General features: G+C 43.9%; 1 long non-coding RNA gene and 6 other non-coding genes across 7 annotated transcripts; all 7 read right to left on the reverse strand.

Annotated features, from left to right (window-relative positions):
* LOC138569395 (uncharacterized) lies at positions 1-25,366 on the reverse strand. The gene is made up of 10 exons (XR_011303232.1): positions 25,236-25,366; positions 23,176-23,219; positions 22,152-22,200; positions 19,670-19,711; positions 16,343-16,391; positions 14,746-14,797; positions 11,601-11,649; positions 10,474-10,522; positions 4,502-4,737; positions 1-326 (listed from the first exon to the last, which is right to left on the reverse strand). It is a non-coding gene; the product is annotated as an uncharacterized lncRNA (long non-coding RNA).
* LOC138570861 (small nucleolar RNA SNORD60) lies at positions 4,366-4,449 on the reverse strand. Its single transcript, XR_011303881.1, has one exon. It is a non-coding gene; the product is annotated as a small nucleolar RNA SNORD60 (small nucleolar RNA).
* Positions 11,259-11,342, reverse strand: LOC138570357 (small nucleolar RNA SNORD60). Its single transcript, XR_011303442.1, has one exon. It is a non-coding gene; the product is annotated as a small nucleolar RNA SNORD60 (small nucleolar RNA).
* LOC138570358 (small nucleolar RNA SNORD60) lies at positions 14,612-14,695 on the reverse strand. Its single transcript, XR_011303443.1, has one exon. It is a non-coding gene; the product is annotated as a small nucleolar RNA SNORD60 (small nucleolar RNA).
* LOC138570356 (small nucleolar RNA SNORD60) lies at positions 16,208-16,291 on the reverse strand. Its single transcript, XR_011303441.1, has one exon. It is a non-coding gene; the product is annotated as a small nucleolar RNA SNORD60 (small nucleolar RNA).
* LOC138570359 (small nucleolar RNA SNORD60) lies at positions 19,367-19,450 on the reverse strand. The gene has a single exon (XR_011303444.1). It is a non-coding gene; the product is annotated as a small nucleolar RNA SNORD60 (small nucleolar RNA).
* LOC138570355 (small nucleolar RNA SNORD60) lies at positions 22,844-22,927 on the reverse strand. The gene has a single exon (XR_011303440.1). It is a non-coding gene; the product is annotated as a small nucleolar RNA SNORD60 (small nucleolar RNA).

Here is a 25,366-nt window from a genome sequence, read left to right on the forward strand (position 1 = left end):
TCATTTCGGCACAATTTATTTTTATTTCGGCATACCACAGCCACCGGTCTTCGGTGCCCCAGTCAGTGAACATCCACAGAAATACAAGACAAAATGAGGCAGAGATTGGGTAAACTTTGGAACCAAAGGCAGTATACATTTAACTTAGTGACTCTCTTTTGGAAGACATGCTCATGTAAGTATGGCGAGATGAAGGACTTCAAGGAAACAAAGGAGCAACATCTTTCCAAAAAGACACTTGTTCATCCGCCTTGCATTCATCTCAGAAGATGCCATCTTTCAGGGCTGGTCAATACAAGCCTTCTACTCCAGGTTTAATTTTCTTCCTAAACAAAGAAAAGGTTATTAGTTCTGCAGATCAAGGGTAGCACAAACCCAAATAGCAGCAGTACAGCATTACAAGGACAGCCCCATTTAAATAACTGATAAGGCACAGAAAGTAAAAGCACACTACAGAAATGTACGCAGCCAGTAAGGTTAAAAATCTCTACAGGGCCGAGACTGCACCTGCATCTTTTCATGGTTGATAATTTCAACTTCAACGCCAAGAAATTTGGTGGGGACAGTTATTACAACCATGGAGCGAGAGAAAACTATTAGCGGCTTTATGTACAAATCTTTTCAGGAGGTACGCTGGATTGTAAGCATTTCCCTTTACCCAATATTAAAGCACGATCAAATGCACATAAAACTAAAAAGGCAATGTACAGTGTGACCGTACACACATTAATTTACCATACATGGAAACTGAGCAGGCACATGCCAGACTCCTACTTATTGTAATAAAAAAGTGTGATTAACTCCATTCCACCTTCTAATTCATGCTTCATAAAACTAGTGTTAGTCCCTCTTCAGATCAGGAATAAATATAAAAGTCCCTCTTCCTGTGCCACTGCTTACCACAGATCCGAAAAGATCTGTGGTAATTTATATAGCGCTACGAACAGGTATCCGAGCGCTGCTTATTACCACCCACGGTGTTGTGCTCATTTATCGACCTCGGAAGGATGAAAGGATGAGTTTGGCCCCACCGGGATTCGAACCTGCGTTAGCAGGCTCTGCACGGATGTCAAAGCAAGCGCTCTACTCACTGTGCCACTTGACAGGCTTATGTAAAGGTGGGTTGATCATCATGGGTGGAAGCGGGGTAGGGTCCTAGGTGTCATGTGCGCCCCTTATCTATAGGGCTGACAATGAGTTGCAACTGCTGTTTTAGGGCAAAGTAATGTTTACCAGTGGCACAGGAATTCGAAATCGTACTCCGTTGTGCAGCAATTCTCCCGACAAATTAGACCTTCTGCACCTGAACTACTTCATTCTAGTCGCACAAGAAATCATAGGAATACCTTTGGCACACTCCCATTGGATGTCATTCTGTCTGGCAAATATCACACCTGAACCTTTTGCCCGCCACTAGTTATGATAACATTTGTATTCCAAGCATGTTCTGCATTTCCCAGAGCATGGTTTGACACGCAAATTAATAACTGCAACTAAACCCACTGCGTATACAGAGCATAGAATGCTTTCCTTTGGCACATACACACAGCACTGAGCAGGCTTAGAGGACTTAGGTAGCCCAGTAGAACTTTGTTCCCAGAGCAGAGGTCAAAATCCACCGTCATTTTAAGGGGCCGTGGTTAGTCCCAGCTTCCACTTATAAAACCTAGCAGTGGGCCCAATAAGGTAATATGCTCTGCTCCTTGATCCAGCCCTCCACTTCCTACTCATCAACCCTCTTGAGTGGCCAAGGAGAATTTCAGGCAGTACATTCACTGCACATTACATTGATGTGGACCAGTCTCTTTCCACTATTCATACCTCCTCCATTGATCATGCCTTTCCTGATTTTCACTATGCAGTTAGGACTCCAATTGACCAACACTGTTACCAGCCGTGGATCACTTCGGAAATTCAGACCATGAAAAAACATTTACTATTACTCACTAAACCTAATCTTCACCTAAAAAAACAAAAACGAATTAAAAAAGAAACCTTTGCTGTCCCATCCTCTGCACTGGGCTGCCAAATCCTACTTCAAAACAATCTGCTCCGTTCACAATCACTGCTGTAAACTTTCTACCATTCAATCTTTGCTCAAGCATCCCAAGCAACTATCCATCACCTTCACGCTAATGACTTTGCTAAATCACTTAATGTGCGACTCACTGCCTTCCTCTCACCAACCCTCCCGTCCACCAGCTGTCCCTGCCTCTCCTACTCTTGACTACTTCTCCTGTTAAATTAACACCCATCATTAGAAGATACAACACATCTTGCCCTCGTATCGATCCTTTTAGCTCACCTGGTTTAGTCTCAATCACTTGCCCTGATCTGAGCTCTTCAACCTCTTCCCCCACTAGACTCTTCTTGGCCTCCTTCAATCTACAACTGTCGTGAAACTCGCAACGTACCCAAATGTCGAGGCAAACCTCTCCCAGTTTCTCCCCTCCCCCATTATTAAAAAGGTCCTTGAGCGTGTGGTCTTCGACCAGATCAAGTTATCTTCAGGATAATTGCCCTGAGATGTCCAATCTGGCTTTCAGAGCAAACCCTACACCAAGACTGCACTCCTGCATGTCTCCAACTTTCTAATACTCACCACTTCATCTTTTCACTCATGCTTTTGGATTGGTCTGCCGCTTTCAACACCATAGACTACACCCCTCTCCTGCTCGCTTTCAAAGACATAGGATTATGGAAATATGCACTTGCCTGGATCCCCCCTACATGGAAGGTTGAGCCTTTAAAATATCTTGGAACTCTGAAACCTCTAGCCCCCTGGTCTGCATCCCCAAAGGATACATCCTTAGACCTTTGCTTTTCCTTTTGACTTAATCAAGTTTTTGCTTACAACACAAATAGTTTTCCTTTCCCTCACCCCAGCCATCTCTGACCAGATTACGAATGGTTTTAATGCAATTTGTCATGGGATGTCCACCTGCCTCCTGCAGCACTGTCATCTTTCTCTTGGCTTCCAATACCATTCCTACACATCTCATTCCAGACTGAACATGCTCCTTAACCTAAGCCTTGCAATCCTGATTTTTGTTGGCAACCTCTGACCAACAATTCATTCTTTCCGCTGCAGTTCATATTAACCCCATTTTCTTGCTACCCATGTTCCACTCTTGTGCTCGCAAATTTGACACTGTTCAAGCCTACTCCTTGGCCTTCCCCTCTAGTCCTTACTCCCTTTGGACACGTCTTCAAATTTGCAAACAGCACTTAACCTAAAGTGATCCTCCACCACTTTTACCTACCATCATACTGGTTGGCACTCAAACACAACCTCTCTAGTTAATTCTAGTTGACAAAGCAATCAATGGTCTTGCTCCCTCTGTCCCCATTTGATTGCATCAGCTTACAACTCATTCCCTTTGATCCTCTTGTACACTCCACCCCAATGCCACATACTTACCCAGCTCCACTGGAACCCCCTGCCCAGAACAAAGCCAGCCCAACTGTGGTTCTCTTCAAAGCACGGTTTAAAATCTGATAGGAAGCATCCCTGCACCCTTCCCCCACCCCCTCTACCAGACCCCCTCCACTATCCCTAGTGACACTATATAGTACACTGAAGCACTTGCCTCTTAAGGTTGCCTTTTTAAAGGTAACCTTGTTTTCTTATATATTTTTGTAGGTTGTCATTGGCACGTCATTTTTTTACCATGAAACAAGGCTCACTTGTTCCCATCTTTGGGCCACTGTGCAGGCACCCTTTATGGGAATGCCTCTATCTGTAAACGGATTCTTACAAGTAAATTAAATGCAAATGTTGTGGGAAAATTAAAATGCTGGGCAATAAGCCGGCTCAAAAAGGCCTGCTTGAGAACAGTCCATCAATGCAGCAACACAATTAGGGAAAAGGTTCAAGGGAATATTTATGAGCGGGCAGTTTCAAATGTACTCCAATTACATCAATTGTGATTTTATATATACTTTCACTGATGAACCTGCCTGGCCTCCATGCCCTCTTTCACCCCCCCCACCATTTTAACCATTGCCTTTACTCCAGATTGGTCTGGATACCCTGGGGTGGGGACAATACATCAACCTATAGACAAATCTTGGTGCTTTCAGATTGCTGGAGATTTGTCACATTATACAAGATTTAATAAAACAAAAGGCTCCCTGGTCTCTAACCTACAGACAAGCGAGATCGAGACCACTACAACGTTGACTTGGCAGAGTATAAAAGATAACATTGTACACAGATCTAATGTGTGCCACGGTATCCCGAGCAGCCCCTTGAATACAGTTATTCATAACCCTGCATTGTTCATATACCACATTTAGCAATTCCGGCTTCCCCTCGTCAAGTGATCTTGTGAATTATGCATTAGAACATGCAACTCATTTAAAGAGCCTCAGACAGAAAGAGTAATCAAATGCTGCACATGCAGCTTCAGACGAGGTGTCAGAAATGTTAGGGTATCATCACTGGCTCAAATATCAAGTTTATTGTAAAGTTGAAAACGGAATAGGAAATGTCACTTACCGCCGATAACAGATACCGAAAGCAGTACGCCAGTAACTTGCAAGAAGAGCACCATCGATGGGAGCATCCGTTCATGCACTGAACAGCAGCATTCGCCAAGACCAACAAAAAAAGAATCCGGTAGTGTATGTAGGTTATTCGAGGTGTCCGATGTTTGGGATCATGAAGGCTAAAAACTCCACTTGTATGCCACCTTCATGTGCACGGATCACAGCCACACATGCAGTCAAATCTCACTAAGGAAAAGAAAATGGAACACATTTGCATTAACTAGTGAAACAGGGAAAGCAATTCAAAGAATTCCTGTACGTTATGAGAGACAGGGATTAAAGGAAGACGGTCTTTCCATGTAGTCAAAGCACTAAAAGGAAATCAAAGGATTAGTCCTAATGACTGAGAAAAAGGTTTCAGCATACATTTAAATACAGAATAATGGCAGTATTTTTATTGCAGGGGTGGGCAAGAAGAGGGGTGCAAGGAGAGTTAAAGAACAGAAGCAAAAAGGGTGCAAGAGGGGCGCAGGGGTAAAAAGGCAGCAAGAGTAACTAGGGGAGGAGCAAATGATGGCTAAAAAAGGAGGCCATACTGTGGACACATTTAACGACTGCCAATAGGAGTTTGAAGAGGAATCAGTAAGTCTTTATGCAAATAGGTTGTAGAGCATAGTAGCAAAACTGACTTTTGGTGGGGGGTCAGTAATAGATGGCCATTCATAAGCGAACCAGGACAGTACTAAAGAATTGACATGGTAGACATTTGTTGAGTGGAATATTAGGTGGCAGAAGATTTCTTCCCTGTTACCACAATGTTTCAACCGTATGAAGTGGTAAGGTTGGTGATTGAGAGGAACCAAAGGTTGAAAGCTTTCAGGGGATATGAGTGGTTTGGGAGAACAGTCACAACAGTAATCTAACCCCCACAGTTATGCTCGCCTCAGTCCGGGAAGATAAAATCAGGTATTGGGTTTCACCAACACTCAAATGGGGTGTCAGAAGTTTAGGCTCATCACAGGTACACAAGCACTTCACTTTCACCTGTGTTTTGAGACACCAGGCCAGACAGCAGCACAGTAAAGCAGACTAAAATAAAACAAACATCATGGTACAGCAGTGTCCACCCACTGCAACCTGATCAACCATAAGCCACTCGCCACACAAAGGTATTTTGGCAATAATCAAACAAGGCGTCTCATTGAGATCCTAGGACAAATTAAAATTGGGAAAACATCCTTCCAAAAACAATGACCTCAAAACATTTTCAAAGGTCATTTGTTTTAACAGGCCTAGCTAAACAAGAGCGCGACACTGCATTGCACTGGGAAGTCGGACCGAAAACATGGCTAGTGCTTAAAGGAATGGTTCACACAAAAAATGTTTTTCAAAAATAGATAGGCAATATTAAAAAAAACGTTCGGCATTTTTTATTTCGAAGTCCCTATGTAAAATTGAGCAATTCAAGCTCAAAGAAAACATGGGGGCATCCATTTTGTGAAATGGATGCCCGCCGCTGTGCTCGCTTTGGCTTTTGCGGCACTAATGAAGGAAAAGCCAGCCAGCTGTAGTAAACAAAAGCTACCAATGGGTGGCATTTCCTGTAATGGTGCTGTACGCAGAGGACGGGGTCTGGAGACTACAGGCAGAAAAACTGCAGCTGCATCTCGGTAAGTGTTATTTTTTTAAATAAAAATAAATACTAGCTGCGTTTTTTTTCCTAAGTTTTCCGGGCTGGAAAAAACCGCAGCTTTAAAAACATATTTATGTTTGCGGTAGCTTTTGAAGCGACCGCAAAAATAAATACGTTATTGTCTTTGAAAACGGTGCGGTTTTTCTTTCTAAGTTTCTCAGGGTCGGAAAACTCAGAATAAGTACATAAGGCATATAATGGTGTGCAGGAAGAAGTGGATGGGGAGGCACAGACAACAGCAAACCAAAATAATGGAAATGATGAGTAAACATGAACAGATGAATGGAAGAACGTAACTGGTAAATTAAGCTGTAAACGAAACAATTCTATTACAGGTTATTGATCGATATAAATGAGAAAAATTGATGAAAAAAAAGTTGAATTGAAAAAAAACGGTGTAAAATATATGTACTTTCATTTCCCCAGCAAACACCAGCGTCTTGGAAAACAGGGATAATTGTCCCAATTTTTAAAACAGAACATCTCCCACTACCGGCCAATAGCCCCGTTAGACATCTTAGGTAAGATCTATGCTTCAGTCCTACAAAAAAAACAAATTACCTGGGCCCATTCTGCAAACAGAATCGACGAAAGACAAGCAGGTTTTGTAAAATATGTGGGCTGTTCCTTGAACCTACTTATTTTAAACCTGCTAAAGATGGAAGCGCTACGAACGAATACTGCAGTTTATCTTGCCTTTGTGGACTGCTCTTGTGCTTTTGACATGGTTGACAGAGAGCTGCTATGGCATAAATTAAGATCGTGGGGCTGCCCTGTTGGGTTGCTGGAGGCTATCAAAGAGCTACATACAGATACGTCAATTTCTATCTGCCTGGATCAAACGGGTACCCTGTCGTCGCAGATTCTGACACATAAGGGGGTGAAACAGGGATGCCCGTTGGCTGCAGCAATATTCAGCTTATTCATCTCAGACATCGGCGAGTCGATAAATGCGGTGCGGTCTTTTCCACCTAAGCTCCACCTTTCCAAGACGAGTTGGATTCTATACACTGATGAGTTATTTTAGACGTAACCCCGATTGGGTTACAAGAAAATTGGAAGCAGTCCAGGAGTATGTGGCTATGAACAACCTGAAAATCAACATAGCTAAGGGCGAAATTCTGGTGCTGCACAACATGAAGAACAAACAAAGGCAAAAGATCTGAAGTTCGCATGGAGGTTGGGTCCCGAGACGCTTCGCATTACAAACAGTGTAAAGTATCTGGGTATGACATTAAATGCCAGCATTTGCGACGCTCCCTGGGTGCATGATTCAAAAAGGAAATGCGGTCAACTTGCAAACTAGGCACTAATTCTGCATATTCTCCTTGCAACCTTTGAGAAATTTTTACGAATTGAAAGTTGCACCAATACTAACATTCGGTGCAGAGAATGCGTTGGGTTGTTCATCTAACCATTGGTCCTCGTTAGAACATGTGTTCTGGACCAAAGCCTTAAGTCTTCCTCCAGGTATTTCAACTGCGTGTATAAGTTATGAACTGGCTTTGATCTCTTTGCACGCACGGATTAGTTGGCATTTACTGGCACTATCGAAAAACCAGACGTGAAGAGGGAATTTTGCAATTTCGTGATTTACACAACATACCATCCGACGGAAGTGATATTGCTTCCTTGTGGGTAAAACGTTGCAAAGATCTACTGCTGGAATAGGATAGTGTGGAAACACTCCAAAACAAACCCCTTAGCTGCAAAGACCAAGATTTGGCGAACAGATTGGGAAGTAACATGTAATGAGAGATCTGCCGCCAGAGCTATGCGAAATTCCCCCGGCTGAGTCGGATTTAATGTGCTACAAAAATACCAGCAGCGATTTCCGAATCCTGAAGCCCGGAGACAGACTGTTTCGTTTAAACGCTCTACAAACCAAGGATCAGTCCAGTCATTGGGCGTGTAATGCAGACATAAATCTCCGGTGCAGATTCTGTAAGAGCGGAACGGAATCGCTTAAACATCTGGTTTTGTTTTGCCCGAAATTGAGGGATGAGCGAACTGTCCACTTGGCACGCTGGAATGAAGACCATCTGGCGCTGGATGCGGATGACTGGTGGGGGCGAATGTGGAATGGCACCGATACGAAGCTAATATTGCCCTTGACATCTTTTTTTAGCATGTATTGAAGAAAAGCTAAAGGCCTTGCAAGAAAAATAGGAAATGAGACTGAGTCGTAAATAGGATGACAATGATCGATTAAACGAATCGGCCCAAGAAGATGGGGTGGTGTGGTAAAGAACGTGTGTGATGTGGACAGGGGATTTGTTGATTTGTTATTTGTGTAACATTTTAAAGGTTTGTGTTTTAAACCAATAAAATTAATTTTAAAAAAAACACCTTCCGCAGTCTATCACTGTCCTCAGTATGACCTGGCCAGCAGGGCCAGGGTGGAAAAGAACTGTAAAATGGTCCCCCGACAAATGCCCCAAATACTAATATGCAAACTGCCTGTGATGAAACTCTTCTCTCCACAACCTTTTTGATAAAATATGTAAACTCCATGAAGATGGCAGAATGTGTGTTCATGTGGCATTCTGGTTGAAATACCCATATCCCCGTAGCTATGCGCAAATGGTAGAAGTGTCCCGGGTTTTATGTTGTATGTTTCTCCCAGAAGAATATACTCCAAAGCCCTATGCCATAACTGAACTAATGCTGCTAGAGTGCAACGGAAAACAAGTGCAACCGCGTTGGGAGCTCATGTAAATTGTGTAAGAAAACGCATAGAATGTATTTGAATGTTCAAGCTCACCATGTGTCACTGCCATCAGTCTCAGTGGCCAGTTCCTGCGTGCTCCACCAACCTTAACACTACCTTGCTTATCGTGCATGCATAGACTAACAAAATGTCGTGGTTGTTAAATGCTTAACATAGGTAACAATAGCAACATTGGTATAGGTAACATTTGAAATGGCCATGTAAAGGCACTAACAATGCAGACATGCAAGCTGTGAAGAAAAAGCTCAATGAGTATTGTACAGTATATGAATTATTATGTCTTTTTGTATAACCTGCAAACACGAGGAAAATACCATTGTGGGCATATCCAAGGCCACTTCCCCTCCCTCCCCAGTGAAGCCTGCCAGATGAAAGACAGAGGCCCGGGCTGCTCTGCCTCACCTCCCCCAATTCGGCTGGAGCCGCTTCAAGCATTCACGTTCCCCCGCAGCTCCCATGGCCGCAACCAGCCACCTGAATTTACAACCCAGCAGTAAACCCCGGCCATAAACACAGGCCAAAAGGTGCCCTTTCTTAGGCTCCATGACCCACCAGCTCACCCCAGGTTAATGGCCCCTGTAAAATTAGGACACCCAATATTATAGCAACACTGTAGGAACCCATTCATAATGACTTCTAACGAGACACGAAAACTTGGACAGCTCACTCCTTGCCCTGAGACCCAACCTCGTGACCTATGATACCCGGCCAACAGGATGATGGTAACCATGTATTGATATATCACCAAAGGACCCCACTCTAGGTGCATTCCTCCTGTGTTGCATTAACCTGTAGAATAACCTATAGTAGGATTTACAGGGGAAGATAATATTGCGGTATTGAATGAATGCAGTGTGCGTGGCCTTCGGGCAGAAAGCCAAGGAAGACGTTCATCAATGACACTGGCCACGCCTGGCACAACAGCACCGCCCGGATGAGCCCAGCTGACCTGCCCGGCCAACGTTGGCAACCAGCGACGTCCACCAACCACGGCGAACCACATCACAGCTGCACCTATAGCTAGTCATCGCCACCCAATCCCCACGAACATGTGCCCCCTATAGTGTGTAGGTTCTTGTGACGTATTTTGTAAATATATACGCCTGTCTTTGCTAATGTCAGACAGAGCGCTCTCGGAGTTTGCAGAGTCCTTTGCATGCCCTTTGACTTAGATAAACTCCCATTAAGCTCACCCGCACTTTGTCTTAACCTTATTCCCACCTTGGGAGAGTCCATTATTGTCTCATTGCGGGGGAGGATCGTGCTATCTGGGGACGCTCGCCTTCATGACTTGGCACAGTATTAGATAAAACTGCTCCAACATTAAATTCTAGGACCTCCAGGCAGTTGTCACAATACACCAATATTGCAATTAGGACAGCATTTTTCTGAGAATGAACAGCTTCACATACCAGTCGTGTGACCTAAGTAGTAATACTTACACATTTAAAGCATTGCAAGAGCCTCAAACTGAAATGGTAATCAAATGCAACTTCAGACGAGCTGTCAGAAATATCAGGTCTGATTAATTTGAAAAGGAAATCATGAAGTCACTTACCGTCAATTAACAGGCCCCCAAAACAAGAGGCTGGGCAGCCTGCCAGTACCTGGCAAGAAAGAAGAGCATTAAAGGAGTCTGGCCATAAACTCAATTCATGCAGTACATTGCAGCCGCCACCCAGAGAAAGAAATGGGTATTTTTTGGGAGAATTAAAAAACACTCTGGGAAAGAAGCCCACCAGCATCAAGGGTCTGCTTGAGAACAAGAGTCCCATTATGCAGCTGCTCACTTGCGAATAATCTGAATCTGCCTCGACATTCCCTTCAGATGCTTAGTCCAATTTTGCCAAGATTTACTTTCCCTGCATCAACAAGAACCCAAGCTAGCAAACCAAATCCCCGAAACCTGCTCGTCCTCCAAATGCTCCTCATTTGTGCCCGCTTACCCCCACCACTTCAGCTGTAATCCAGACTATTTTCTGAATAGTCTTGAGTGGGGACAGTACATCAATTTAGAGACAAGCTTCGGTGCCTTGAGACCAGTGGGGGAGATTCAGCCCAGTATACAAGATTTAACAAGGCAAGAAACTCCCGGGTCACTAACCTACAGACAAGCTTAGGTGCTTTAAAGGCCACTACCAGTGTGACTTGGCACCGTATAAGAGAACATTGCTCTAACCTACTGCAAGTAAAGTGATCCCCCGGCAGCCTCCAATACCGTTCCTCACAATCCACCACTGTATCTACCGATGACAGCATTTACAATAAATTCAGCAGCTCCAGCTTCCCATACCATTATGTGGCCTTCTACACGGTTATACTTTAGAACACAATGCATATTAAGAGCCTCAGATAGAAAGGTTAATCAAATGCTGCGCATGCAGCTTCAGACGAGGTGTCAGAAATGTTAGGATATCATCACTGGCTCAAATATAGGATCTATTAAGTTTTAAAGGAAAATCATAGTCAGATAAACCCAATAACAGGGCCCCAAATGAGGCTGGGCACTAAGCCAGTAGCTGGCAAGAAAAATCATTATTGATGCGAGTCAGACCATAAACTTAATTCATGCACTGCACAGGAGCTTCAGCTCAAAGAAATGTGGGCATTGTATGACAATACTCATTTGAGGCGTCAAATGTTTGCGATCATAGGCTAAAAACAATGCCACCCTCCTAAACTCACCTTCACGTCCACACGTCCATGGTTCTGAACAGCCACAAAGGTTGTCACACTGCTTGAGGAAAAAATGAAACATTTATTTGCTGGTGAACATAGAAAGTGAATCAAATAAATGCTGTACTTTAAATGTTAGCTTATTCAGTATTAATACTTCACAAAACTCTGAACAATGGCATATTGGGATCCCAAAAGGGTGCTTTAAGATGTTGGTCTGAGTATTGAAGGCTTGGGGCAAGGAAGTGAGGGGAAGGGAAACTTGTTACGACAGCTCTTAATCCTCCCCAAGGAAATGGTTGTGTGTAGAGATTTAACCACACCCTAATGAAGGTTATTAGGATTGCAGTAGCCACTGGAGGATACTGGGCGAAGGTTGTCATGCAGAGAACGTTTCAGTACAGGTTATTTTATTTTTACGTTTGTATAGCGCACAAAACATCCCTTGGGCATCGTGGCGCTGTTACTTGCAGGTAGGTAAATTTGTCCGTAGATAACACATTAATACAATCAGCTAGTTACAAGTACATTTGCAGGTTAGCAGGGAATGCGACGAGCAGTCTCATGGGGACTGTGGAGTTGATCAAGCGAACAGTGGTTTTCATGGCTTTGCGGAAGGCAATGAATGAAGCTTTGCAAAAAGTAGTAGGAAGGGCGTTCCAGTGTAGGGAGGCAAGGTAGGGGAAGCTATTTTGCATTTATATAGCGCCTTATGTACCATTGGTATGGTCTGAAGGTGCTGGTAGGTTGAGCGCCCTTGGGAACCGAAGTTCAAGTCAGTAGAGTAAGGTGCATGTGAGCACCGGATATGTGTGCAGCTGGTATAGCATTCGTGCAATAGCTGCTTCTTAGTGGTAGGTGTGGCGGTTGAGAGATCAAGAGTATGTGTTTGTTCTGGCAGGATTTATCCAGACCGATTGTGGCTGCCTGAGGAAGACGTCTGGCTGGGGGTGTGTAACCAGCAGTGATTAGTTAAGAGTGATGGTGAGTAGAAGGCAGATGTTGGTATGAGAACAGCTATAGCGAATGATGTCATAGTATCTCTGTTCTAGTTGAATGGTGGTGTAAAGGAGTGTAAGCGTGGTGACGTTCCATGCACTCCAATCCGTTCCACGCTGTGGCAGGTTGGATTCTTTGTGATATGTAAGCCGGTGAATGCATTTATGGGTGAGAGTCAGGGCTTTGAATATAACCCTCTACTTTATTGGGAGCCAGTGGGCTGATTTTCTAGCGGCCGACATGTGTTCGCTTTTAGAGATACCTTGGGCTGCACGCAAAGCATTGCTCTGGATTACTTTTAGTTTTTCAAAAATGTTGGTGGAGGTACCTAGGAAGAGTATGTTACAGTAGTCCAACCTAGAACCAGTGATAGCTCTGGCTATGTTGGTGCAGTTCTCTTTGGAGAGAAAGGGCCTAGCCGTGTTAATGAGTTTTGCATGGTAAGCTGCAATAGAGGCAATCGCATTCACTTGTCTAGTCATGGATAGGTTGGAATCCAGATAGACTCCAAGAGTTTTCACTGTCAGATACTGGGATTTTAATAGAGTCAAAGGTGAAGTAGCAAAACTGAGTGTCAAGATTTTTGAGTGTGTCAGTGGCTCCTACCAGCAGGAGTTCTGTCTTGTCAAGAGTTGAGGCAGAGTCTGTTGACAGCCATCCACATTTGGATGTTGTAGATTTTGTTAATGTCGTGGAGTCTGTCAGTTGCCTGTGAGTGAGAGGAGGATCAGAGTATCAGGTTGGCTCCACATACAGTGACGGGAGTACCTCCCACCCCCCGTTTGAGCTGTTGTGGTAGGAAACCCAACACTCACTTGTGTCCTGGTTGGATGGGGAGGTCAAGTTATGTTAGAGTGGATGTGAAAGGTGTAAGAAAAACTGGTCAGTGGATACAAGTCCAAGAGGAGATTCGATATGAAAAATTGCGGTAGAGGTTTTATGGTAGTCCTGGGTGATGCGATTAAAGTGAAGGTTCCCTTGAAGATGAGAAAAGGGGCACTCAGTATTCGAAAGGGGCACTCAGTATTGTCGGAGCCCAAGGAGGTTAAGGATCTGGGTTCTTCGATCTTGGTCAGAGGTGGTGGCATCTTGAATAAGGAGAGTGGCTGTCGTACTAAAGGGTAAAGTGTTGTGGTTAGCAGAGAGGAGGGAGTGTTAGCGCTCAACGCGTGCTGGTTTGGATGTGTGTTGAACCCAGTACGGTTGCAATTTTGGTTTTATGTTTAGAATATTAGAAGGAAAGGAAGCGTTAGGAAAGCACCTCTTTCCACAAAGCTTTCTGCTTGTCACTAGGTGTGTTAGTAGTAGTGTTCATGTTCTTATAGGCTCTTCAGTTGCTTGAATCATGGAAATTGGAACCAGGTTGCTCAGAGCTCAGGTGGGTTGCAGGTTCCCAGTTGGTTTGGGTATGCAGCTGGAGGTCACTGCTGGGCAAGACTTAGCTTACCAATAATCTAATAAAGCCTTGTCCTTAATGTCAGACGTGTGCAGAGTATTACTTTCCATCAACAGTCCATACAAACATAAGTGCCATGTTCATTGTTTCAGTAGTGGTTGGCAGTGTAGCCAAGTTTGACTGACTCTTACGGAAGGGATCTAGCCTGGTGTCAATGCCCCCAATTCGTCACCATGACTGCCATTTAGCCCCACTGTAAAAATGTACAACTGCCTCCTGCAGTCGAACGCCCTACCTTGCCTTGTGCAGATATAATTAGCACCAACCACCAAATTAAGCTGGATGTCCTTAGGGCAAGGTCTGGCCACCACTATCAGTTGTGGTTGAACATGCACATTCTTTGCAGAGGGACTTTTATCAGCAATTAGGCAAAGTATTGGATCAATTACATTATGAACCGTGTGACATTTGAAGACAAAGTTACCATTTATGACTTTTGGATCTACATCAAGTAACGGGGCGGGGGACACATCTATTAGAAATGCAATGGCCCTTATGGAACAAATGGGGCACTGACGTGATCTTTTACAGTTATTTATACATAAGCAAAAGTAAAGCATTGCAAGAGCCTCAGACAGAAACGTTAATCAAATGCTGCACGTGCAGCTTCAGACGAGGTGTCAGAAATGTTAAGCTATCCTCATTGGCTCAAGTCAAATTGCAGTAAAGCTGTACAAAAATAAATTAAATGTCACGTACCCTTTTTAACAGTGCCCAAACATGAAATGTTGGGAAGCACGCCAATCCGCACCTGAAAAGATACAGGAGTGAGATACCGGATTAACAATTTATGTGCAACACTGCAGCCTCAGCTCAGAGATCGATGTATGCTCCATAAGGGATATGCTAATGATCAATGTGGATGACCCCTCAAGAGTGCGCTCATTCTTCAGGACATTTCAGCAGCTTTGAAATACCATAGCCCGAGTTGCAACTAAAAAACAACTTTGGCCCTACTCTGGATTACCTACATTCCTCACCAACAGGACCAAAAGCTCTATAATATCCCATCTCTCAAGCACTGCCCTCTTTCTAGTGATTCCAAATTCTGCCAGGATTGGAGGATCCACCTTCTCAACCTTGGCCTCAACCGAGGAACTCACTACCCCCACATATTCCACAGGAACGGTTCCCTTCCCTCACTTCCTATTTCAAGGAGGGCCAGGTTGCTTCCTTTGATCAAGCTGCAGCAGTCAATTTCTATAACCTACAGCCTCCGATGAAGCACCCCACTCTGATTAGCTGTCTTGTCCCATTTGGGAGATTACAGCCAAAAATAAAATGTTGACCTCAGCTTCCAGTCTCTACTTCATAAAGTATGCAACCGAAGCTTAAAAGCCGTTTTACAGCTGGAATTTAGCCGAATAGTGACTAAGCCAAAGTTTGGTACACTTCCATCTACAAATTACAGCATACAGTTGGGAATGCCTTCACATTCGACGATTCCCTGGAGAACACGCAGAAATGTATTTGCATCCTCAATGCCTGTGTCCGCCACTAAAGGACTGCAGATAAATTTGAGTTTGGACAGGCTGAAGTGTTGATTTTATCTACACCTTCACAGTAATTAAGAGCATTAGAATCGCAGTGGCTTGTCCACAAGTGATCATCCTGGTGCTGGCTAGATTTTGGCAATACAGAAGGACTCCTTAGGGTGTAACCTGAGCACTAATGATAATCCAAATAGTTGCAAATTGTAACACTATTAACATAACTAATTGAATAAGTAAAATGTATGCAGTAGGCACCATCTTAAATTCTTCTATTTGACTAGCTTCTCCGGTTTACCATGAAAACAAGGTATCAAGCCCCATCCTAACATGCTCCACTTCTAAGCCCCTTTCCAGTTTGATTTTTATGTTATTCGATCTTCAGCCTTCGCCCCACCACGTCCCTCCATACCAGTCTGAATACCCCGGATGAGGGCACAATACACGAACTTCTAGAACGGTTGGAGTACTTTGAGAAGCAGCAAAGAGACCCGTCACAGTATTTGATAAAAACCGCCACGTCCTAGGATCGCCAGGCAGCTATTGAATACCATTCCTCACAATACACCAATGTTACAATTAGGACAACATTTCTCTGAGAAAATTAACAGCTTCACCTACCAGTCACGCGGCCTATATAGTACTACTTCTGCACATGTAAAGCATTGCAAGAGCCTCAGACTGAAAGGTTAATCAAATGCTGCATATGCAACTTCAGACGAGGTGTCAGAAATATTAGGATATCATCACTGGCTCAAATATCGGGTCTGATTAAGTTGAAAAGGAAATCATGAAATGTCACTCACCCTCAATTAACAGGGACCCAAAACATGAGGCTGGGCAGCCCGCCAGTACCTGGCAAGAAAGAAGAGCGTTACTGATGGAGTGACCACAATTCATGTACTACAATGCAGCCTTCGCCCAGAGAAAGAAATCGGGCATTATATGGAGTTTATTTTGTTGGAGAATGAAAACACTCAGTCCACCAGTATCGAGGGTCTGCTTGAGAACAGTCCCATTATTCAGCTGCACATTTGCGTAAAAGCTGCATCTGCCTCCACATATTCCCTTCAGATGCTTACAGTTCAATTTTGCCAAGATTTACTTTCTCTGGATGAAACAAGCACCCAAGCTAGCAAACCAAATCCCCCAATTAGTTTTTTTAGTTTTTTTGTTTTATTGTGTTTAATCAAAAGATTTTTACAAAATTTGAAGTTTGTCTTTAGTCTGCAGTCATGAAGAAGAAAAGAAAAAGAGAACGGCTCTCTAAAGATGTGCCTTTGTCGGCCAATTTATGGCTCCCAAGATTTTGTAGGTGGCTATTTGCCATTGTGTTTTGTCGCCTCCAATCAGACGAGACCAACATGTTTCTTCGTCCTCTATGAAGTCTGTGAAGGTTGATTTTAAGTATCGGCTTCTTATATGTTGGTTTGAGGCACATTTTAGGAGCAAATGGCGGATTGTTTCCTTTTCTTGTGTTGCACAAAATCGACAACAATTATTTTCCGACTGGCCTCTGATTGACAAGATCTCGTTTGTCTGCAGTAAATTTAAACGGGCCCTCATCAGCATGTCTCTCCCCTTCCTGGATGGGAACTCCTTTATATACTCCTGGAGTTCATTGAGTTTTTTCGTATTTGATGGCAGGTGTAGGGTTAGTTTGTTTTTTCCTGCTGTCTCCAGGGTGTTTATCCAGTAGAGTTCTTTGATTTTGGTGAAGGTTCTCTTTGGGTACTAGTTGTTCTTCATCTGCCTGTACCTGTTCTAGCAAACTGATGTTTTCTTCTTTCCATTTGTTAAGGGATTTGCTTGTGTTCCTTTCTATTTCGAGGTTGATGAGATAATATATTGACGGTGGCTCGGCCATCCGGCATTTCCTGAACAGCCTTAGAGACGATTGTGAGACTGAACTTCTGAGAGATGGTAAGATGAGCTCTCGTCGGATTGAGGCTATTGGGGTCGAGTTTGGAAGTATAAGTACTTTTCGCCAAAACTTTGCCTCATTTTTTGTCCAAATGGATGGTGGTAGGTTCATCATTGCGTCTCCCCCATATGTTAATGTCGGCATCACCTTTTTCTTGTAGTGTTCTAGCACTGGGATCAGCGAGAATCTCCCGAACTTTTTATCTATGGCCCTAGCTTGAGCTGCCAATTTATTGACTTTGGTCATCAGGGCCAATTGCATAGCTTTGTCTTGTGAAGATGAGTCCAGAATTACTCCGAGATATTTGAAATCGAACACTCGCTCGATCAGTGATCCTTCCAGTTTTAATTTTTCTGTTTCCCTGGTCGATTTTTCTAGTACTAGAAATTGTTTTTTTTGCATTTATTTCCAGTTTATTTTCTTGCATATACCCTTGGAGCTTTGTCAATTGGCGCTGCAGACCTATTGGTGTGTGGTCCATTAGGACCAAATCGTCTGCGTAGAGCAATCTCGTTATCGGGGATTTGCAGACTTTTGGAGGAAATGCTTGAATTTCTAGATCCTCCTCTTGGATATCACCGATAAATGCCAGAAATAAGGCCGGAGCCAATGGGCACCCCTGCTTCACTCCCCGCGCTGTTGGAATGGGTGATGACAAGAGACCATTTTGGTCGAGTCGAATGTGTATAGAAGTATCGGTGTACAGTGCCTTAATCGGGTTTAGTATAGAAGGTGGACAATCCCAGGCTTCAAGTTTGGACCATAGGCTGACCCTGTCAATCCGGTCGAATGCTTGGGTCAGGTCGATGAACGCCACGAAAATTCTCGTTCCCCCTTCCAGTACTGTTTTTCAGCACGTTTAGCATTAGAATGTTTGCTGTCGTGCCCAGGTTTTTTTAAAATCCCGTTTGGAGTGGGTCGTTGCAAGGTGATTCCTCCGCCCAGATCTTAAAGCGGTTAAGAAGCATTGAGCCAAACACTTTACCTATAACATCCAGGAGCGCAATGGGTCTATAATTTGCCGGGTCCTTTTTGTCTCCTTTCTTGAATATTGGTACCATTGTTGCTTGTTTCCAGGAGGGTGGTATCGTTTTCAAGCTGGAGCATCTGCCGAAGATTTTACTTAGCAGACTGGCCCACTTGTTTTGATTTGTTTTTAGATCAATGTTCGTAATCCCATCGGGTCCTGGGGCATGAGAGTTTTTTTAAGCCCCTGATCTTTAATCGGGTTTTCCTGTGGGTCGTCTATATTTACCCATGGCTCCGAAGACATTTCGCCCTGTAATTTTAAGTTGGTGCCAGGTACATAGTATAGTATTTTGTCCACGTAGTTTCTCCAATCTCGCTTATGATGGTATTTTCTTGCGTTTCATTAACCGCTCTCAAGATTTTCCAAAATTCTTTTATATTTTTGCCGCTTATCACTTTTAGGATGTTTTCAGCGTCTTGTTGGTAGAGAGAGTCTATGACCTTTTACCCAAGCTTTGTAGAGTTTGGTTTCCACTTCCGCCGCACTCGCAGCCTCTGGAGATCCGGAAGATCCCCCAATCTTGCTCGACCTCCAAGGTCCCCTCATGTGTGCCCTCTTTCCACCACTTCAGCCGTTCCCTCACTACAGACTACTGTCTGAATAGCCTCCGGTGGGGACAATACAACTTAAGAAACAAGCTTTGGTGCCTGTATAAAAGACTTAAAGCAAGATGCTCCTGGGTTACTAACCTACAGACAAGCCTGGGTGCTTTAAGGCCACTACCAGTGCGACTTGGCACGGTATATGAACATTGATATAACCTACTGCAAGTCACAGGACCCCCGGCAGCCTCCAATACACCACTATCGCCTGATGACAGCATTTGCAAGACATTGAGCAGCTCTAGCTTCCCCTATCAGTCACGTGGCCTTTTAAGAGCCTCAGATAGAAAGGTTAATCAAATGCTGGACATGCAGCTTCAGACGAGGTGTCAGAAATGTTAGGATATCATCACTGGCTCAAATATCAGGTCTATAAGGAAATTATGAAATTTCACAACCAATACCAGGGCCCCAAAAAAGGAGGCTGGTCACCATGTCATAGCTGGCAAGAACGAACATTACTGATGGAGTCAGACCAATTCATGTACAGCAGCCTCAGCTCAGAAAGAAATAAGGTATTGTTAACCAAATGTTTGTGGTTATCATAGGCTAAATGCCACCCTCCTAAGCCGCTCACCTTCAAGTCCATGGTTCTCAGCAGCCACAAATTGTCACACCCCTGGAGGAAAAGAAAAATAAATATTTGTATTTACTGTGAAACATGGAGTGAACCAAATAAACTCTGTACTTTCGTTTTGTTATTTAGTATTAATACTGAAAACACGATTGTACAGGCGTATGCAGAAGCGGACTTGTCTGAGCAATGGCATTTTGGTATCCCACAAAGGTGCTTGAAGACCTTGGTCTGTGGGTATCATCCATTCCATATAACAGGTCTGGCTGACTAGCAGTGCAGTAACTGCACCCCTGTAGTCATGCCAATGACCGTCTGCTATGCGAAACACTTCAGTGAAGCACAAAACATGCTACCCGTTTATGTACAATTGTGTCAATACCCATCCTATATGAAAAAAAGGATCTGCGTTTGACCGAAGTCAATAGATGAAGCAGAACTGACTAGTTTATTTCGCCGCAAATCTGCCCTTTGGCCAAACAACCCAAATCCATGTCCCAGCAGCACTATTCCAATGCCTCCCACCCCTTCCACCTTCCCTTCACCGACCTCAGGCGCTCCTGCTATACCTCTGCAGCGTCAGTTCCATCCCCCAACGCAAGTCAGCTGAAGCCTCAGGGTCCTTTTTACGCCCCTGAAGCCCATTATACTGAACATGGGGAGCAAGGGACAAACCTGCAGCCCCAGCTCCTCGTGTTCAGTATAATGGATTTGATCAGTTCGTAGTGGCCGAATTCGTCCAAATCGCCCACATGGACAAAAAAAAAGATCAAATTGGGTAGTACTGAAAAACATATATCCCTATAAAGACTGCTTTAAGTGTGAAATGTGGAGTATATGCTAATTAAACCCATAGATTCATGTAAAAACCAAACAGTTTATCCCGAGAATAGCTTCCACAAGACAGGGCTCCTGGCACCAAAAGACTGAGCAGGGTACCTATATAGAGTAGCAATTTTTGGTGGCTGAAGTGTTGTAAACTTTTCAGAAGCCTGGCAGGATAGGAGGTTTAACTCAAATTCTATTTGAATCAAGCAAACCAAACCCTCAGTCCAACAGGACCTCTATGGTCCTGTCTCACAGGTAGCCAAAAGACCTGTCTAGGCACGAATACCATGCTAATTGCTCTCCATCCCTGCTCCAACTTGAAACCTCACCCTTCCAGCCCTAAGGGCAGCCTACTGTAAACCCTTCCTTGATCTCTATAGCAAGGTAGAAAAACAAAAACCTGTCCACCTCACGGTGCACCCACTTCTAACGCACCCTGGTGTAGTAATGCAGTGGCTCGCCAGACAAACCAAAGCATGATAAAAGATAAAAACTGAAGATTGAGTGAATCTTTATTGCCAAGGACAGCAATCGAGAATTATCCAGCCTTACATTACAAAAGGAGAATGCTGTATGCAAATCATAGTTGCTCCCACCCAAAGGGGTACTCCAGCTTCATTTGCTTGTCGCATTCTATTTAAAGGTCATCTCAAGCAACACAAATATTAGACACACTGGGCTTCATACAGGAGGCGTAGTTTAACCGACAAATCAAATCCCTTCTGCCATTTTTCTCTTGTGACAACCCTTAAAACTATAAGTGGCCAATGCCAATCAATGGCTTGTGTTCAAAATGGGGGAAGCAGCTAGGAAAAAGTCCACAAAACAAATCGCAGTGCAGTTAAACAAGGGGTTAAGTTTGCAGAGACAACTTTTGGTGTTACTTGTTTAACTTTCTAGTTTAATCAAATGCATTAATTTTTGCATTTGTTATAGTAATTATACTTCAATTAAAAATCAGTTAACAGAAAAACCATGTGCAGTCATCTGGGCAAATGTGTAAAATGGGGAATCAACAAATCCAGCAGCTTCCAGGTAAAGCAGCTCAACCCTACCACCTCCTCTGCGAACAGATCAACCATACCTTAAATTCCAACAGAACCTCCGAGTGGATCAAATACCTTGACAAATAAGGGCAGGCTTTTATACCAGCAAACAAAGGGGGGGTCTGGGAATCTTTTATACCAATGACCGATTTTTTCTGCCTACCTCGCCTGGCCAACTTTGTATATTTGTACACTCACTGAGCCATACGGTTCTCTGCTCTTGCAGGGCTTCTTTAGTGTGTATCCCGGAACTACGTGTATGTATGTCTTATCTGCTATATATAGTTATTGTATGTATTCAAACTTTTATGTAACCAAGCTGTAAGCTGTCTTATGCAAAGCACCCCGATACCCTTGGGTTTGGTGCGTAATACAAGTAATAAAACAAACAGCTTTAATGAGGACACGTGGTGCTGCACGTAAGACCAGGCAAGCTTGCGTGATTAGCAGTCACTCAGCGACCACCGTACTGGTACCACACACATCTAGAAGTGAAAATCAAATGCTGCACATGCAGCTTCAGGCGAGGTGTCAGAAATGTTAGGATATCACTGGCTCAAGAATCAGGTCTGATGTTAAAGTTGAAAAAGAAATCATGAAATGTCACTTACCCTCAATTAACAGGGACCCAGAACACGAGGCTGGGCAGCCCGCCAGTACCTGGAAAGAAAGAAGAGCATTACTGATTGTGTGACCACAATTCATTCACTACACTGCAGCCTTCGCCCAGAGAAAAATCAGGTATTTGATATTTTGTTGGAGGGAAATAAGCCCACCAGCATCAAGTGTCTGCTTGAGAACAGTCCCATTATGCCACTGCATACGTGCGAATAATCGGAATCTGCCTCCACATATTCCCTTCAGATGCTTAGTCCAATTTTGCCAAGATTTACTTTCTCTGGATGAACAAGCACTCAAGCTAGCAAACCGAATCCTCCAAGCCCCCCTCATTTGTGCCTTCTTTCCCACACCACTTAAGCCGTTCCCTTACTCCAGACTACTGTCTGAATAGCCTCGGCTGGAGACAATACAACTTGAACAAGCTTTGGTGCCTATATGCAAGATTTAAGAAAGCAAGAAACTCCCGGGTCGCAAACCTACAGACAAGCCTGGGTGCTTTTAAGGCCACTACCAGTGTGACATGGCACAGATTAAGAACATTGCTCTAATCTACTTCAAGTCACAGGACCCGCGACAGCATCCAATACTGTTCCTCACAATACCCCACTGCATCTCCCGGTGACAGCAGTTCTAGCTTCCCCTACCAGACATGTGGCATTTCACACAGAACAATGCATTTTAAGAGCCTCAGATAGAAAGGTTAATCAAATGCTGCACATGCAGCTTCAGACGAGGTGTCAGAAATGTTAGGATATCATCACTGGCTCAAATATCAGATCAGGCCTATTGTAAAGTTGAAAAGGAAATCATGAAATTTCACATGAGGCTGGGCACCACGCCAGTAACTGGCAAGAATTACTGATGGGAGTCAGACCATAAACTCAATTCATGCACTACAATGCAGCCTCAGCTGAGCTAAAGAAAGCTGGTATTGTATGGAAATACTCATTCGAGGTGTCAAATGCTTGTGTTAATCATAGGCTAAAAACTATGCCACCCTACAAAGCCACTCACCCACATGTCCGTGGTTCTCTACAGCCACATGAATTGTCACACCGCTGGAGGAAAAGAAAATTAAACATTTACATTTACATGAAAAATGGGAGTGATTCAAATAAATGCTGTACTTTAGTTTTATGTTATTCAGTATTAATACTTCACACAACACCATCGCACAGGCCTATGCAGCACCAGACCTTGTCTGAGCAATGGCATATTGGTACCACACAAAGGACCTCGGTCTGTGAGCACCATCCATCCCATACAAAAAGGACTGACCGCTGTAGTCATGCCAATGACAATCTGCTATATTTCAGTGAACCACAAAACATGCTACCCAATTATGTATAATCGTATCAACACCTATCCTATATAAAAAAAAAATAAAACAGGATCTGTGATTGACAAAAGTCAACAGATGTGGCAGAATTGTGTGCAGTCGATTTTGCTGCAAATCTGCCCTTTGACAACCCAAATCCCTGTCCCAGCAGCCCTATTCCAATACCCCCCCCCCCACGTTCCTTTTCCATCAGCCTCTGGCATTCCCACTATACCCCTGCAGCGCCAGTTCCGTCCCTCCAACGACAGGATCCCTTTGTCTTTTTTTCTTTCCGTCCCCCCTGCCAAATATCCTGGAAGCAGGGGACACCCCTGCAACACCTGAAGCCCATTATTCCAAACATGGGGATGGGGGTGTGGAAGGGGACACCTGCATCCCCTGCCCCTCATGGTAGGTATAATGTTCGATATAAACGAATTCGGCCAAATTGTCCAAACGGACAGACAAAAAAAAGTAGTACCGAAAAAACTTGTATCCTCCAAAGACTGCCTCAAGTGTGAAATGTGGAGTATATGCCAATTAAATAGCCATAGATTCTTCTGAAAATCAAACCTTTTTATCTCAAGAATAGCTTCCAGAAGACAGGTTTCCCTGCACCAAAAGACTGGTCATGGTACCCTTTGAGTGGCAATTGTTGGTGGCTGAATTGTGCTTTAAGTCCGACAGGATTGGAGGTTTAACTCAAATTCTATTTGAATCAAGCAAACCAAACCCCCAGTCCAAAAGGACCTCTATGGTGCAGTCTCACAGGTAGCCAAAAGACCTGTCTAGGCCTGAATACCATGCGTGTTCTCCATCCCTGCTCCAACTTGAAACCTCACCCTTCCAACCCCAAGGGCAGTCTACATAAACCCTTCCTTGATCTCGAAAAGCCATGCCAAGGTAGAAAAAGTAAAACATGTCCATCTCACGGTGCACCTACTTCTCGCGCCCCCTGGTGTAGTGATGCAGGGGCTCAGACAAATCAATAAAGCATGCTAAAACTGAAGATTTTGAGTGAATCTTTATTGCTAAGGACAGCAATCGAGATAACTGTCCAGCCTTCCATAACGAAAGGAGAACGCTGTATGCAAATTAGTTACCACCCAAAGGGCTACTCCAGCTTCATCCGCTTGTCGCATCCTATTTAAAGGTAATCTAAAGCAACACACATATTGGACACACTGGGCTTCATGCAGGCGGTGTAGTTTAAGCGACATAAATCAAATCGCTTTAATGTCGCATGCGACAACCCTTAAACTACAAGTTGCCACTGCCAATCAATGGCTCCGGTTTAAAGGGGGAACAAGCTAGGAAAAAGTCCTTTTAAAAAAAACGCACTGCCCGGTAAACAAAGGGAAAGTTCGCCAAGACTTCACTTATTCGCTGTTACTTTTTAAAATTTCTATTTTAATCAAATGCATTAATTTTTTTATTTGCTATTGTATTAATAAATATTTCTAAGAAAAATCAGTTAACAGAAAAAACACGTGCAGTCACGGGGACATATGGGCTCACATGCAAAAGGGGGGAAATAAAAAAAAAAACAAAGCTTAAATATATGGCACGTGGTGGTGCCCGAAAGGCCAGGCGAGGCGCGCTCGCGTGATTAACAGTCACTCGGCGTACCGGTATCACATCTAGAAGTGAAAACGGGCAGGCAGGAACAAAAAAACACTATTGCATGTGGAAAAAAAAAGGGGGTGGTAGGCGTGATAAATCCATGCATGCGCACAACAAATTCTGCGGCCCTAACCTCTGCAACCACCGCTTCGCACGCATCGCTGCAGCCGGCTTAGAACCAACGCTGACGCTCTGTATTTCGAAAAAGGCCAAACCCGTCCTCTGTGCACCACTTTATAAGCTGATCCACCTCAACCATTGGAC

Source organism: Ambystoma mexicanum, chromosome 2q (assembly GCF_040938575.1).
Source record: "Ambystoma mexicanum isolate Mex_15411 chromosome 2q, UKY_AmexF1_1, whole genome shotgun sequence".
Taxonomy (NCBI): Eukaryota; Metazoa; Chordata; class Amphibia; order Caudata; family Ambystomatidae; genus Ambystoma; species Ambystoma mexicanum.